Source organism: Lepidochelys kempii, chromosome 24, assembly GCF_965140265.1.
Source record: "Lepidochelys kempii isolate rLepKem1 chromosome 24, rLepKem1.hap2, whole genome shotgun sequence".
Taxonomy (NCBI): domain Eukaryota; kingdom Metazoa; phylum Chordata; order Testudines; family Cheloniidae; genus Lepidochelys; species Lepidochelys kempii.
Genome location: NC_133279.1, coordinates 4667453 through 4682087, shown reverse-complemented (window position 1 = coordinate 4682087; position 14635 = coordinate 4667453). Strand labels below are relative to the sequence as shown.

Here is a 14635-nt window from a genome sequence, read left to right as displayed (position 1 = left end):
TAGCACAGCTGATTGGGAAACAGGTCTATTCCCCCCCCCACCGCCCCTCGGATGGAATAATTTAGACAAAAATGACTATTATTTTTGGTTGAAATGTTTTGGTTGAAAACCGTTTTGGTTGAACGTTCTTTAGGAAAACCTCAAACATTTAATTGAAAATGTTTCCTGCACACACTTCTGTTTGGACAAAATTGTTGTTTTCCACTGGCAAAAAACATTGCTACAGGACAACTTTTTAACCGGCTGTAGGCTGGAGCTCGTAGAATTTTTCTCTAACAGAGCCCTCCTATGTCCCAAGCCAGCGATCTGTCCCACTTTCCCAGGGGTTCAATCTCTACCGCCCAGGTAGTCCTTGATAGCTCTTTGCTGGTTTAAGCAGAAAACACAAATCTCTCATCTCTCCCTGGCTGCAAAATCTGCCATCACATCAGCAGGAAGTCATCACTCACTCGTTGCTGGCCCAGCATCCAAGCTGCTAAAATACAGATAATAGGACGGCTCGCTATCTCCCTTTGCAGCCCCTGTTTGCGTCCTGTGTTCGTTTACCAGCTTTCCACTTTCTGGTGGCTACTTTGGCAAGGCTCCCATCCCCTGCGCTCCACTTCCTGCTGCTCAGCAGGTGCCTTTGTTTGTCCAGCACAACAGCATTGCCACTGCACCGTGTGTTTGTGTTACTTGGCTTGAAGCTTGTGTTGTCCCTTCAGCAACGCAAAGGTTGGCCTTTGGCAGCCGTGGTCGGTCGAGAATGGCCAACAGGTTTCCTCCATGCTGGACTGCGCTTGCAGCAGTCTAAGCCGGGGTGCACAGTAACGCAGGCGTGTCCGGGTGCTGGGGTGAGGGAGGAGACCTGGAGACTGTGTGGGCTGTACTCTCTGTTCGCGTGTTTGGGCAGGAACAGAGTGCAGGGGAAGGATGGTTATGTCACGCCACCTTTGCACGCTCAGATTCATGGCCTCTGCAGGGCCCTCCTTGAAACTTAACATGTTCTGGTCCTCTATGGTCTCTGGGAAGCAGAACTAGCTGCAGTGCAATGCACCCTGGGAGCAGGGAGGGTGCAGAGCACCTCTACCACCCCTGAAGGCACCCCTGTGCAGGGGGTTCTGGGCCAATTTTCCCCTACTTTTAGGCCCTATTGATGCATGAGTGTAGCTGAGAACCAGTCCCTCTACCCACAGGGCAGGGATGCCCAGGCAGTGGTAATGAAAGTTTCCCCCCATGCCAGTGTATCTTACCCGTGACCACTCTGAGATGAGAAGGGATTTCAGTTCCGTGGTCCATTCCATCCTGGTCCTCTGCTGAGCCTGCCCGACAAAGGAGCTCCTTGAGGGCATGGATGTTTTTGCACTAGGGACCAGACTGAGCCTAAGAGAGGCTACCAGCCCAGGATCCCACAGCTGGGAAGAGGATGCAGAGAGGCACGGATCCTAGTCTGATCCCTTCCCAGTCCCTGGGATCGTGTATAATGCATGGCTTATCAATGGAGCAAGAGCTATTGCTAAGCACGTGTGTTCTATATTTGGGTCTTGCTGACAATCTGAGAACAGGCAAGGTCTCTAAGACACAGCAGCCGCACTTGTTCTCTCTAGAGAAGCCAGTGTGGCCCTCACCTTTAATTAGCTGATGCTTTCAAGGCGGCTGCTTTGAAGAAGGGAGCTTTTTAGTAAGACCTAAGCCACTCAAGGGAGCTAGGATCAGCCTTAACACTCAATAATGTGCTATTCTAGGGGCCTTTCTTTAAAGGAACAATTATGTTCTTCGTATTTTTCCTTCCCATAGGAGCAGATCCTAAAATGCTGCCTGCTGCCCTGAGTTCTGTTATTAGTGCCCATCAGACTTTACTCAGGTAAATAGATTTAATTCCCTTAAACCTGATTATACTTAATACAAAGAGAATTTCCCTAAAGTTGTTTGTGTGTTGGGAACACAAGGGTTGCTAAACCTGATCAGATCTATCATGCTACTAATCCAGTTGCCTGAAGCCGGATTCTCAGCTGATGTAAATAAGCGTATTTCCAGCTGTTTCAAAGAGAGGTTGAAAACTAGAAGTTGCATCAAAAAATGGTAAGTGTTTTCAGCAAAAGAACCTTCTGAATGAAACACAAATTTCCTGGGAAATCCATCCAGTTTCATACGAAATGTTTGATGGAATTGTCTGATGTAAATTACTTTTATTTCAGTATTTAACTGAAATGTTTAGTTTAGTTTTTTTCAGTTCCCCACTTTTCTCCCTTTTTTTGGAGGACAGCCCTCCCTCCTTCTCCCCCGGTCCCCCACCCCTCCCGGTCCCCCAAGCCTAAATTAAAAACTTTCCATTTGAACCTCCAGCTTGTTTCAAATGGTTTCTGGAAAGGGACAGACTTTTCAGTCGTTACAGACCTGGGCTCCTGATGTAAAGGCTCCGTAGGCCATTCTCATCTACCTGAACCATGTGGCTTCCCATGCATGCACTCCACAGTTGGCCAGCTTAGATCTGTGCTGAAAGTCAGAGGAATTGCTGAATCAGACCCATGGTCCACCTAGCCTGTCTCCAGCCATGGTCAGCACCAGAGGCTTCAGAAAACCCTGCAGTGGGAGGATAATCACCACCCCAGGAAAGTCCCTTCCTGACCATATTGGCTAGAAGTTGATTCGTGGCCTGAAGCAGGACAGTTTATAGTCCTTCTAAGTTGCTTTGGTTTTTTTAACCCCTGCTGTTATAACGCGGGCTGCTCTGGTTAGTCCTATAAATATCCAATCGTTGGCTGAATCTCTGTGGCAATCAGATTGTGGCTGTGTGTTTTCCTACTGGTAAAGGAAGAACAGTATAGTTTCACCGTCTCTCCTCCTCATGCTGCTTGGTCCCAGGGAAGGTACCATGGATGGATTCTTGGAGGCCAGTCCTGGGGCTGTGAGGAGACTGGGATTTGTTGTTCGCTTCCCTGACACTGGAAACAACAAAATCACAAGTCTTCCAGACCGACCCAGAAACGAGTGTTGCGAGGATCTGGAATGAGAAGCATCTTCCCCTTGCGAAGATCTCCCCGGGTCACTTGGCTCAGGGACATCACATTAACGAGAAGCTGAAAGAGACACAGAGAATGGGAGCCGTGTTCCACAAAGGCTGCTTTTATTAGTGGTTCTGACCCAGGCAGCTGGTTCTTGGGTCTCCCAGTGCCTGGGGGTAAGGAGACAGCTGGAGACCCGGGGCTTTTAGTCTCATTTTTACAAAGGCCCCTTTTAAACCACTCTAGCAGTAAGATGCATGCAAATTAATTTCTAAATAGACCTAACGGGGTTTTACTGTGAGAATCAGCTCCTAGTGCTCCTATCCCCTCTAGGTGGGAGCTCCTCGCAAAGGGTCTGGGCTACAGGCGTCCTCCCAGTGGTGGTGAAGTTACGAGATTCTTACTTAAGAGTTTGTCCACCTTGATCGTCCTCATGGGCTCTGAGGGAATAAGTGCGTTGAGATCCTCAGAGGAAATGTCCTAGCGAAGGACAAAATTGTTATCAGAGAAGAAATCCAAGCCCTTACTCCAGACAGAGTCTGATGCCCCTCTATCACAGCACCCAGGTTTCAAATATTCCCGTGGTTAGGAGTATTCTGCATGGGCGAGATCTGTTCTGTGGATTGGAACAGCAAATCTAGACTCAGTTTCCTGGGTGCCCTCAAGTTTGAATGTGGGGTTCCGGTTTGGGATCGTTGCTGCAAATGACCCTCCCTGAGGTGTTTGTTCTTTGATCATTGAGAACCCCACACGCACACAGGAAGTGAAGTGTTATCAGCAAATCCTCTTGTTCCCTTTATTTGGGACCCAGGGAAGAACATGCTGCCGTTCTCTGCACAGAGACCTTGGCCTTCTCCCGTTGCCAAGGCAACCACCACAATCAAAATGGCCTCGCCTGTCTTGCTCAGGCTTGTTGTGCTGCCTGGCGGCCAGTTTCCTAGGGTGGAGAGATAATGGTTCTTGTTGGTGGGGGGGTGGGTGGACTCTGGGTCCCTAAGTCCCTCTTGGCACCATGGAGGGCCGGGGCTCACCCAGAACGTTTGCGATTGGAGATCTCAGCCTGGGGCAGCCCTGGTTTGAAGAGAGGGGGCGAAATACTCAAGAGCTAGATTAGGTCTCTCCGTCTTTGCGGGCGGAAGTACAAGGACCCCAGCCCTGATGATGGGCCTTTTACATTTCGCCCCAAAACCCAGCCAAACCCTGGCATTTATGCTAAATCGGTGTGAGCTATTTCACGGGTTGTTCTGAGCTAAGGGACTGAACACCAGGCAGGGACAGGAAAATGGAAGCTGCTTGGCTCCAATTTTTAAAAAATATTTAATGGAACAGATTTCTCCTTTACTTAATAATTGACACACACACACACACCCCAAAAAAGAGGGAAAAATGCCCCACATAGGATGGAAGTATGGTCTATGAGATACTGTGGAAGTCAGGACTCCTGGGTTCCTTTCCTCACTCTGGGGGAGTATTTAGTGGCTGGAGGGGGGACTGGGAGCCAGGACTATTAGGGTTTGTTCCCAGGTCTTGCAGGGAGTTTAGTGGTTAGAGGTAGCAGGGACAATGGTAATCAAACTGCTGGTCCAGTGGGCTGGGCTGTTGGATTCTAGTCCTGACCCTAAGATGATTGACACCAGCTAGGTGTCGAGCCCCTTATTCCTTCCAGGCATTTGGGACATCCTGGTGACAGAAGCTTCTGTATCTTGGTCCTTGATGTAAGTCTTTACTTCCTTTGTTCTTCAGAAAACACCTCGCCCCCTCCTTCTCTTCCTCCCTTATAAACAAGCTGGGGTTGGTTTTTAGGGGCTAGGGCAAGGTGCCGGATTCAAAACCCAGACAGCTGAATCCCTCTCTTTAGCCCCAGAACAGGGAGTAGCAGGGCTAGTTTCCCCAAGCCCCATATGTGTGTCACAAACCTCCCCACACCCAAATCCTGCCCTAGAGGAGTCCCCGTTCTGCTGGCGAAAGGGGCATTCAGCCTCTACAGCCCACAAAGTCCTTGGCCTCTCTGCTGGGCTGATGACGAAGGGAGCAGCGGATGTCAACTGTGGTGATGCAGGCACTTGTCCATTGGAAACTGGCTGAGATCCACCAAACTCATTACACACAGGCCACCAAACGATGCTCAGATTGTAGTGAGACGCCAGTTTTATGAAGGCCAAGGCTGTGTACCATCTTCTGATGATGAGCCAGGTTGGTTTCTCCTGTACGCCTGCCTGCCAGAACACAGACCAACATCTTCAACTCGTATAGGCCACTTAGTGATGTTTGTATTGTCTCATGGGCTGTCTGTCAGGACTCCTGGGTTCTATTCCCAGCAGCTGGAGTGTTGGCTTATGTTTAAGACACAGGTCAGAGTCAGGACCCCTGGTTTCTTCCCAGCTCCTGAAGAGTGTGGCCTAGTGGTTAGACCAGGGGATTAGGCTGCAGGACTGATGGGTTCTGCACTAAACTCTGGGAGGCAATGTTGCCTACTAGTGAGAATAGGACAGAGAGCCTGGGTTCTAGTCCCAGTTCTGCCAGTGTCTTGGTATATACCCTTAGATGAGACACTTCCTCCTAGGGTGACCAGAAGTCCCAATTTTATAGGGACAGTCCCAATTTTTGGGGCTTTTTCTTATATAAGGTCCTATTAACCCCCACCCCGGTCCTGATTTTTCACACTTGCTGTCTGGTCACCCTACTTCCTCCTGCCTGTTGCTGCCTCAGTTTCCCCACCTGTAAAGCAAGGGTCATAATACTCACCCACCTTTATGAAGGGCTTTGATTTCCCATGGAAAGGCACTAGTTAAATTCCAGGGATGATGGTTGTTATAGGGACAGCTGGCAGAAGGAACTTGGCCAGTCCTGGCTCCGTCTCAAAGGTTATTTTATTTTTATCTTAGCAGACAGAGCAGAGCCAGATAGCGAAGAAATATGAAAGAGTCAAGGATGTTGCCCCGACGGATGCAGGGCTGAAAGCTCAGCTCATTTCCAGCCCTGGAGACAACGAGAGGGGAATGCCTTTAATTATTAAGTGTTGGGTGGAAGAGGAGGAGGCAGCTGGGGGAGATAGGACTGGACAGATCAAAGGACATAGCAACAAGTCAAACCCCATGTGGGCACCGGCCATCTGGAAAGGCGCCTCACAGGCCAATTCAGAGTGTCCCAGTTAGCAACTTTTAGGGTCTCCTAGATCTGACAGAAAAAATCAAAGCAGCTGTGTTAACCTGAGTGCTGCATTAGGGCTTGGGTGGATTGTTCAAATGACAATCAGTGCTGCAAGGTGCTGGATTCCCAGATTAAGCAGGGGGGAGCATCCGTTGTGAAGCGCAGTGTGCGAAGAGGGCTGGGGAGGGGAAGCAATGCCAGACCCGGGGGGGGGGAGGTCTGGTTCTCCGTTGTGCTGCCCCCTGTTCTGTCATTTATGCCAATGCAAACTGAGAGTAAATCCAATCTATTCTGGTTCGGGGCGGGGGAATTCTGGCCCCGCTGAAGTCAATGACAAAATACCCAGTGCTCACAAGGTCAGATCCATACGGATAATTTAGTTTTTAAACTTCCTTGGCAAAGGGGATGGTGATCAAGAGACTGCAAAATAATTGGTTTTCTATCAGGTAGATTTCGGGGGATTGGTGGATGCGTGGGGGGATGGGGCAAGGACCGTCTCTTTGTTCTGGGTTTGTACAATGCCTGTCACTGTGGGGTCCGGGTCCACCACTGGAGCTGCTGGACACTATGGTGATACAAATAATATATCATAATGAATGACCTAATTAACACTGGCAATTTCTGAAATGAGGCCAAATCATCAGCTGGTATAAACCAGTGTAGCTCCCTTGAAGTCAATAGAGCTATGCTGATTTACACCAAATCTAGCCACAACTCTCTATACGGTCCCAACACCATCTTGAGAGGTAACAACTGCGCCACTTGTCCAGGCTGAGGTTCAAGTGACAATGGTTTTGAGGGCTAGGAAACCTCTTCCTCGTCCACATTACAAAACCGCTCCATGGTGCCTAGGGCTCATGTAGTTTCCAGGACTCCCAGGTCAGGGTTGGTCTGTGTTGGCAGAATTGTGGCGGGAGCCCAGGCCTGGAATAGCAGAGGGGCTGGGGGTTGAAACTGAGCAAAACTGATAGAACTGGGTGGGTGGATGGAGAGGGAGTTCAGGTCTCAAATATTACATCCTACTCCTGCTCTGGGTCCCGGTTTCAATGACACGGCGTAAAAGCCAGAGTAACTCCAGTGTGGTCCACGGTGTCAAGCTGGAATTGATACTGGAGTCTCTGGGTACGTTTACACTGGAATAAAAGACCCGCAGCTGGCCTGGAGCAGCTGACTCAGGGTTGAGCTGCCAGGCTAAAAATTGTTCTGTAGACATTCAAGCTCGGACTGGAGCAAGGGCTCTGGGACCCTCCTGCCTCATGAGCTCTGGCTCCTGCCCAACCCCGAAAGTCTACACAGAAATTTTACAGCCCTGCGAGCTCAGGTCAGCTGACCCAGGCCAGGTGCGGGTGTTTAATTGCTGCATACACGGACCCTCTGAGATCAGAACCTGGCCCTGGACCGTATACAGCTATGAAGGCACCGTTAGAGAGGAGAGGGGTCTCTGACATTTGCTAACCCAATTCACTGCCACCCTGCACCTTGGGCAGTCACGTACACTGGTGCAAAGTGAGAGTGAAATCCAACTGAATCAGAAAGGGCAGCGTTTGCTCTTGGCGCTGGGGGTAAATGATTGCATAGGGTGCCAGATAGGGGAGAATCAGGTCCTTCATCTTCCAGACAGCTGGGAAGACACCTTTGGTTCTATGCACACTCACACAGACAGACACTACACACAATCTCTCTCCCTCTGTATTACCTCTCCCCACTCCTCTCTGCACGCATCTGCAGACACTCTCACAAACCCAAACCATGGGCCTGATTCTCATTTACACCAACACTGCCTTTGCACCGCCCTGGCAACACAAAGAGCCTTTAGAGTGGGCACACATTACAGTGACACATGCTTTCAGGCCCTTGGATACTGCCAGGGCCATGCAAAAGGGCTTTGGTGTAAATGTGAATTAGCCCAATCCCACAAATATGCACGCACACAATCTCATTCACCATCTCCCACAGACTGACACTGTCTCACACACACACGCTGTCTCGCACTCCCTCATGTACACACATGGGGTCTGATTAGCTTCTCACTCCGGTGGAAATCAAGAACTTCGCTGGAAGCCAGTGGAGTTACAGTGGGGGTTACCTGAGATCAGAATCTCACCCAGGTCTCACAAACACACACACTGCCTTACACAACACATGTTCTGTCTCTTACACACACACTGCCTCACACAGTACATGTTCTGTCTTACACACACACAAATACACAGACTGCCTCACTCAACATGTGTTGTCTCTTACACACACAGCCTCACAATACATGTTCTCTCTCTCTCTGTGAGACTGCCTCACACACACAACACATGTTCTGTCTCTTACACACACACACTCCTGTAATTTGCTAGAAGGTTTGTTCCACTGCCAGGATGACTCAAAGTGGAGCTGATCAGACAGAGAGTTCAGAGCCACTTACCCACCAGGCTGGTCTGTGTCCATCTCATTTTGTTCCTTGTTGCCCCCAAAAGCTGCAGCACCTTCAACACCCAGCCCCTCTCAGCTCACGAAGAAGGGGACTCTGGGCGCCTAGAAACAAGATTGACCCCTCCCTTCCCAAAATCCTGCACAGCCCCCCTCCAGCCGACACCCGGGGAGAGGGAGCTGTGAGCCTCAGCCGCCTTGTGTGCGTGGGCGAACCCCAGGCAGCTCGGGGGGAATCTTATATCAGGACTGCTCTCCGAATAGGCTGGCCTTGGTGACAGCTTGAGTGGCAGCCTTGGGAAGGGGATGGAGCTGTCTTCATCAGCGAGCGGGAGGGAGGCAGGGGTGGGGGCTTGTCATCCACGTGAGTGATGTCGTCTTGAGCACTGATGCAGCCCCTTCCTCCCCCTTCCCCAAAAAGAGACACCCTCCCCACCCCACCTCCCTGGTAGCTGGGGCACTTCTGGGGTAGAGGTGTGTGTGTGTGTGGGGGGGGGGGGTGTTGGATTAGAGGGGCCTGATCCTGCGAGCCAGCATGGGAAGCGGGGCGTTTGCTTTGCCAGGGAAGGAGCAAACATCCCTCCTCCAGGGAACTCTTCGCGCATCAGATCAGATCCTCAGCCAACGCCAACTGGTGTAATGGTGTGGGGCATCACCAGGGCTGGGCCCCTTTACGCCAGCTGAGGAGCCGGCCTGCTGCCTCCCATAGCTCGGCTTGTTCTCCTTGCTCCTCCGCCCCCACCGGCCAAGTCTGCACAGTGGTGTTCTGGATCGGCCCAGGCTCCAGAGGGTTTCAGGGCCAGCGCCCCTGGGTCAGGACTCAGGAGACCTGCGGGCCAGCTCATGTTGCTGTCCCAGTGCTTCCGAGAGGCGAGGCGCCTGTATGTGCAAAGGATTCTGGGTGGGGGGAATGCTTGCGCCTATGGCTTAAAGACCCTGAGGCAGAGGATTAAATCCCTCTCTGCAACCCCCCCCCTTGCAGCAGATGCCGTCGCGATCAAGGGATTCTGAGGGTCAGGGCTGCAGTTCGGGGATAGACTATCTGAACGCTGCCTCTGTCGGCAAGCAAAACAATCCCCTCCCTCGGCCTAGCTGGATTCTCAGGCATGCTAAGGCCCCTTTGCACTCGCTTGGGCTGCATAAAGGGGTCTGAAAGTGCCTACTTCTGGACCCCTTTACGCTGGAAACCTAGTTGACTGCACTGGCCTAGTTAAAGCAGTACAACCCCTTCCCCCCAGTGTGGACCCAGTTATAACAATATAAAGGTGCTTATACCTGTTTGGGAAGGAGAATAAACTGTAATGGTATAAGGCACCTGATATAATGGGGTTCACACTGGATGTTGTACTGGGATAACTGTATCGGTAGAAAAATTACACCCCTAACTGACATAGCTATAGTGAGATCAAATCTGTGTGCCGACTGGGGCTGAGTGTCAATGAGAATCGGGCCCTCTGAGTTTTGCTGGCTCCAGTGTAGGAGAAGGAGAAGATTTGCTTTGGATCACTAGCAAGGAAGAATTGCATCATGGTGAACTGGAGTCTTGGGTTCTAGTCCCAGTTCTGGGAAGGGAGTGTGACATAGTGGTGAAGGTGTGTGAGAGCCAGGAGTCTGGGCTTCTATGTTCAGGTCTGGGGGAGAAGCATGATCTAGTGGTTGCAGCAGAAGCCTAGGAGGTCAGGATTCCTCGAGTCGTTTCTCAAGTCTGTGAGAGAAATGGGGGTCTAGTGGTTGCAATGGGGTCGGAGTGTCAGGATGCCTGGGTTCTAAAGCCTGCAAGGGGAGGATGCTCTGGTGGTTAGGGTGTAGGACTTAGCACCAGGGCTCCTGGGCTCTGGGCTCACCCCTGGAAAGAGTATGATATAGTGATTACAGTGGTGGGGGCAACTGGAACTCCTGGGTTCCATTCCTGGTGCTGCTACTCCGGGAGAATACCAGTGACCTGCTCTGTGAGTGTGAGTGCTCAGAGCTCCTGGCGGGGAAGGGCAGATGTTCAGAGTCGCGCCATTTCTCAGGCTGAAAAAAAAAAACCCCTCCTGAACCAACATAAAAGCAGCCTGACAAGTGAGATAAACCCAGCCTTGTGGTCTAAAAATATTGCCCCTTTATCAAGTCCTGCAGTCAGGAATCCCAGATAGCTGATGGCAGAGAGACCCTTGCACGGCAAAGGGCCTTGACAGATAATGTGCCTGATAGAAGCGAAGTCCCACCTCCCTGCTCAGGCTCCGCCTGCATTAGAAGAAACATGCATGGAGTGTAACAGCGTCCGTGCCGTTACTCGGGTCTGGGGGGGATCCCATGGGCACTGATTCTCATTTACCCTGAGACCCTTTTGCATTACTCTGGCCCTGGGAGTCACACCCACGTTCAGGCCCCCTTTACACTGCCAGCGCAAAGGCACCTCAGCGCTAATGAGGCTCTGGGCCCAGAACTACTTAGGTGCCTAACTCCTATTGGAAGTCAGACACCTAAATGCCACGGAGGCTCTGGCCTGTCATGTCGATGCACCCCACTGGGGAGTGTGCGTTACAGTCCCAATTTGTGCCGGATTAATCTGTTACAGCCCCATCTTGGGACCATCAGCGGCCTTTCGCTCTGCAGGTCCCTGGTTCAATCCCTGGTGTGTTGGCCAAGATGGCAGCTGAAATGTGGGGTATGACACGCTGCACCAGTGCAAATCAGGGCTCGCACTGCCTGGCATCACACCAGCACAGCACATCAACCCCAGGGGTTTGCATCTGGGTCACTCATCAACCTCAGTGATGTTCCCTAATATAGACCAGGCCTTAGGAGCACCCCTGGGCTTGAACTGAAAACATGCCACTAGTGTAGCAACTTTGCCCCTGCTTTTCATTTACCCGAAGGCCTTTTGCCCCACTCTGGCAGCATAAAGAGGCCTGAAAGTGGGTGAAAATTGCTGTTCTTACTGGCTTGTTATTGTAGGGTTGTTAGCGAGCCCTGGGGTGCACGCATGAGTTTTGTTCAGTGTACGGTTGCTTGTCGGCGTCAGACAACGACGTGAGTTTGTTATGGTAGGGCTGCTCAGGGTGGCTGAATAGCGCAGGCTAATTGGTTGTTGTGGAATCGCTTATGAAGACTGAGGTGCGTGCGCTGGTTTGTTTATGGTAGGGGCTGCTGATAATGAGCAGAGGGACTGCGACCATTATTTTTCATTATGAAAACCAACTTCAAAGCATTTGGTTTAAACAGCCTTTCTCCACACACACATGCACACACACAAGATTTACAAGAACTTTGTAAACAGGTGGGAAAGGCAAGCAGGTCCGATTTTAGCCTGTTCTAAGGAAAATGTCCCTTTAAACATCTCAGCTTCTGTTTAACTATATTATTTTGCCGTTCCCCAGGGATAAGTTGCTAACCCTGTCGTGCATCCGAATCCTGAGTCACTTGCATGATGGAAAGAAAAGAAGCAATTGGATGGCAGTCACTATATCTCAGCCCAGAGATTCTTCTGTGCTCCAGAGAGTTGTCTCTTAGCAATAGGGCCTGAGTGCATTTGTTCTGCTTCATTCAATCCCCAGTGGCAAATGAGTGAGCTTGTATTTCTTAAAAGGTGAAAGGGTGGGTGGGGGGGGAGAGGGCTTTGGAGAAGAAATTTGTTTAGAAGTAATTATGCAGCTGGTTTTACCAAAGGATTAGCAGGGTTTGCTATTGTTAATGGAAGGTTCCCCACCCCCATTCCAAAGTGTTTCCCATTTCACAGGTGGGGAAACTGAGGCACAGAGCAGCGGTGTGATTTGTCCAAGGTCATGCAGCAAGCCAGTGTCAGAGGTGGAAATAGACTGAATGAGTCTTGACTGCCAGTCCCCTGCTCTAGCCACTAGGCTATATTCCCCTCCCTGAACTAGGAATAGAACCCAAGAATCCTGGCTGTGGCGGGAGGGAGTGTCATCTACTGGATGGAGGCTGGGGGTCAGGATGCCTGGGTTCTCTTCCTAGCTCTGCCTGTGACTTGCTGGGGGATGGCTGTGAAGTTCAATTAGCTGCTGAGCCTGAACCCCCAGTTTTGGAAGGGATGGGAATCCAACCCATCTGTGAACTTGACGGGTGACCCTGACCCCTTTGGGGTGCTTGAGGTCCCCTCGCCAGCACAGAGCTCTGAGCTTTGCCCACAAAATCCCCTCTCTCCAAGACTCCACAAACCCTGCTTTGGGCTGATAGCTACTGTCTCTCCAAAGGGGTTTAATTAACGTCCAGGATATTAGCAGCTCATTAGTGGTTTTCACTAGTGTTCATGGCAGCTGTCACCATGACACCCAAACAAGTGTGGAAGAGTCAGTGGACAGCTTAAATAAATGAAGTATAAAAAACCAACCTGCTCCCCCTTTTGCTCTGCCCATGGCTTGTTAGCCTGAGAGCTCATTTCCTGCTCGCTATGAGGAAGAAATGGCTTCATGGAGCGCCTTGAGGGCCCAGTGAAATAGAGGTGAGACCATCTCATTAACATAGCTTGGCGGTAAGGGAGAGGGAGGGGTGTGTGTGTGTGTGTTCCCTTCTCTTGGCAACCACCGTTGCGTCCCTCTGTGTCAGACTCTGACTCTGCTAGTCAGGTGGCTCCTGCTCGTGGGTGGCAGACTGCCAGATTGGGTTGGGTTCCTGGCCATGTTGCCATGGGACACTGGCAGGATGGGGGAATATGTACAACCTTGTGGGTACTTCATGGGCTTCTGGAGCATCCAGCATTGGCTGGGGTTAGGTTCAAGACAAGAGATGAAATGGACCAGTCTAGATGGTCTGTTCTCGGCTAGACCGGATGGACTAATCTAGACTACACATTCTAGATAGTATTTTCTGGACTAGTTCACCTGGATGAGATGAATTGTTCTAGATGCCCATTCTAGACTGCCCCAGACTTGAAGGGTGATTCTAAGTGGCCTTCTTCTAGGCTGCTCCAAACTAGAAGGAGAACAGTACTAGGCTAGGTGGACTGTTCTAGATGGCTTTTTCTGACTGGATTAGCAGTGTTGTTCTGAATGACCTATCCTAGATTGTTCTGGACTAGAGAGAAAGCTCTAGATGGTCTGTGCTGGCATAGTTTCTGTATTTCTTGTTACCCTGCCGGTAGCCCAGCCATGATGCTGAATTGCCTTTAGAGGATTCTCTGACACACAACACAGCCAGCGAGCAATCTGGAGTCATCTTTCAGTTTTGCCTTTTATTGCAGGGCAGATGGGTCAAAGTGCTGGAGCTGCCGGCAGGACCGTTGGGTTCTATTCCTGGTGCCGATGCGGATTCACAGGGTGAACTTGAGCAAATGGCTTCACCTTGCTGTGTCTCAGTGTCCCAAGCTGTAAAATGGGGCTAAGGATACCAACCTCCTCGGTAAAGCACTTGGAGATCTACATATGAAAAGAGCTACGCATTACAATTACAAAAGTAAAGGGAAGACACTAGAAAAGTGCAGGGTGTGATAATTAAACATGCAAAGGATGCTTGTTAGGGCCTCAGAAGATTCAAGGGGATTTAGCAGACCCTACCAATGCCATTAATGAAGAATATCACACTAGTATTAGTTTAATTCCATTTTTTAGTACAGTCTTTTTGCAATAGAGAGCCAAAATAGCTGAATTGTTGCATTGTTATGAGTTATCGTTTCTATTATGGTCGTGCTTCGGAGCCCCAGTCATGCAGCAGGACCCCATGATGCCAGATATAAACACAGAACAAGTCCCTGTCTGAAAGAGCTTCCAGTTTAAGTATGAGACAAGAGACAACAGCTGGATAGAGGCAGCTCAATGAGGGAGCACAAGGAAACCGCGAGGCAGTACTGGTCAGCAAGAGATGCTGGGGGTCTCAGCCCAGCAGCAGCCAAGTATTTTGTAAGCAATGCTCTTAGTGTGGCATTGTCGTTTTCACAGCTCATAATGAGGGGGATGGAGGGCAGGGGTAGGTAATTCTCCCAGGGCTGGTGGGGTCTTATTGGTCTCCTGTTATATCACCTTATTCCAAGTCCTCTAAAGGGGACCTATTTCTCATTGAAATGTTGGATGGGGCAGGGATGGCTGGACTGGAGCAGGGGAGGGCTAGCATCCCTGCAATGGAAATACTGTGGTGGGGGG

The 14635-nt window shown here is 50.5% G+C and overlaps 1 long non-coding RNA gene across 1 annotated transcript; it reads right to left on the bottom strand.

Annotated features, from left to right (window-relative positions):
• Positions 1–3090: 3090 nt before the first annotated feature.
• On the bottom strand, positions 3091–8747 carry LOC140902649 (uncharacterized). The gene is made up of 3 exons (XR_012156102.1): positions 8551–8747; positions 5734–5963; positions 3091–3464 (listed from the first exon to the last, which is right to left on the bottom strand). It is a non-coding gene; the product is annotated as an uncharacterized lncRNA (long non-coding RNA).
• Positions 8748–14635: the final 5888 nt, after the last annotated feature.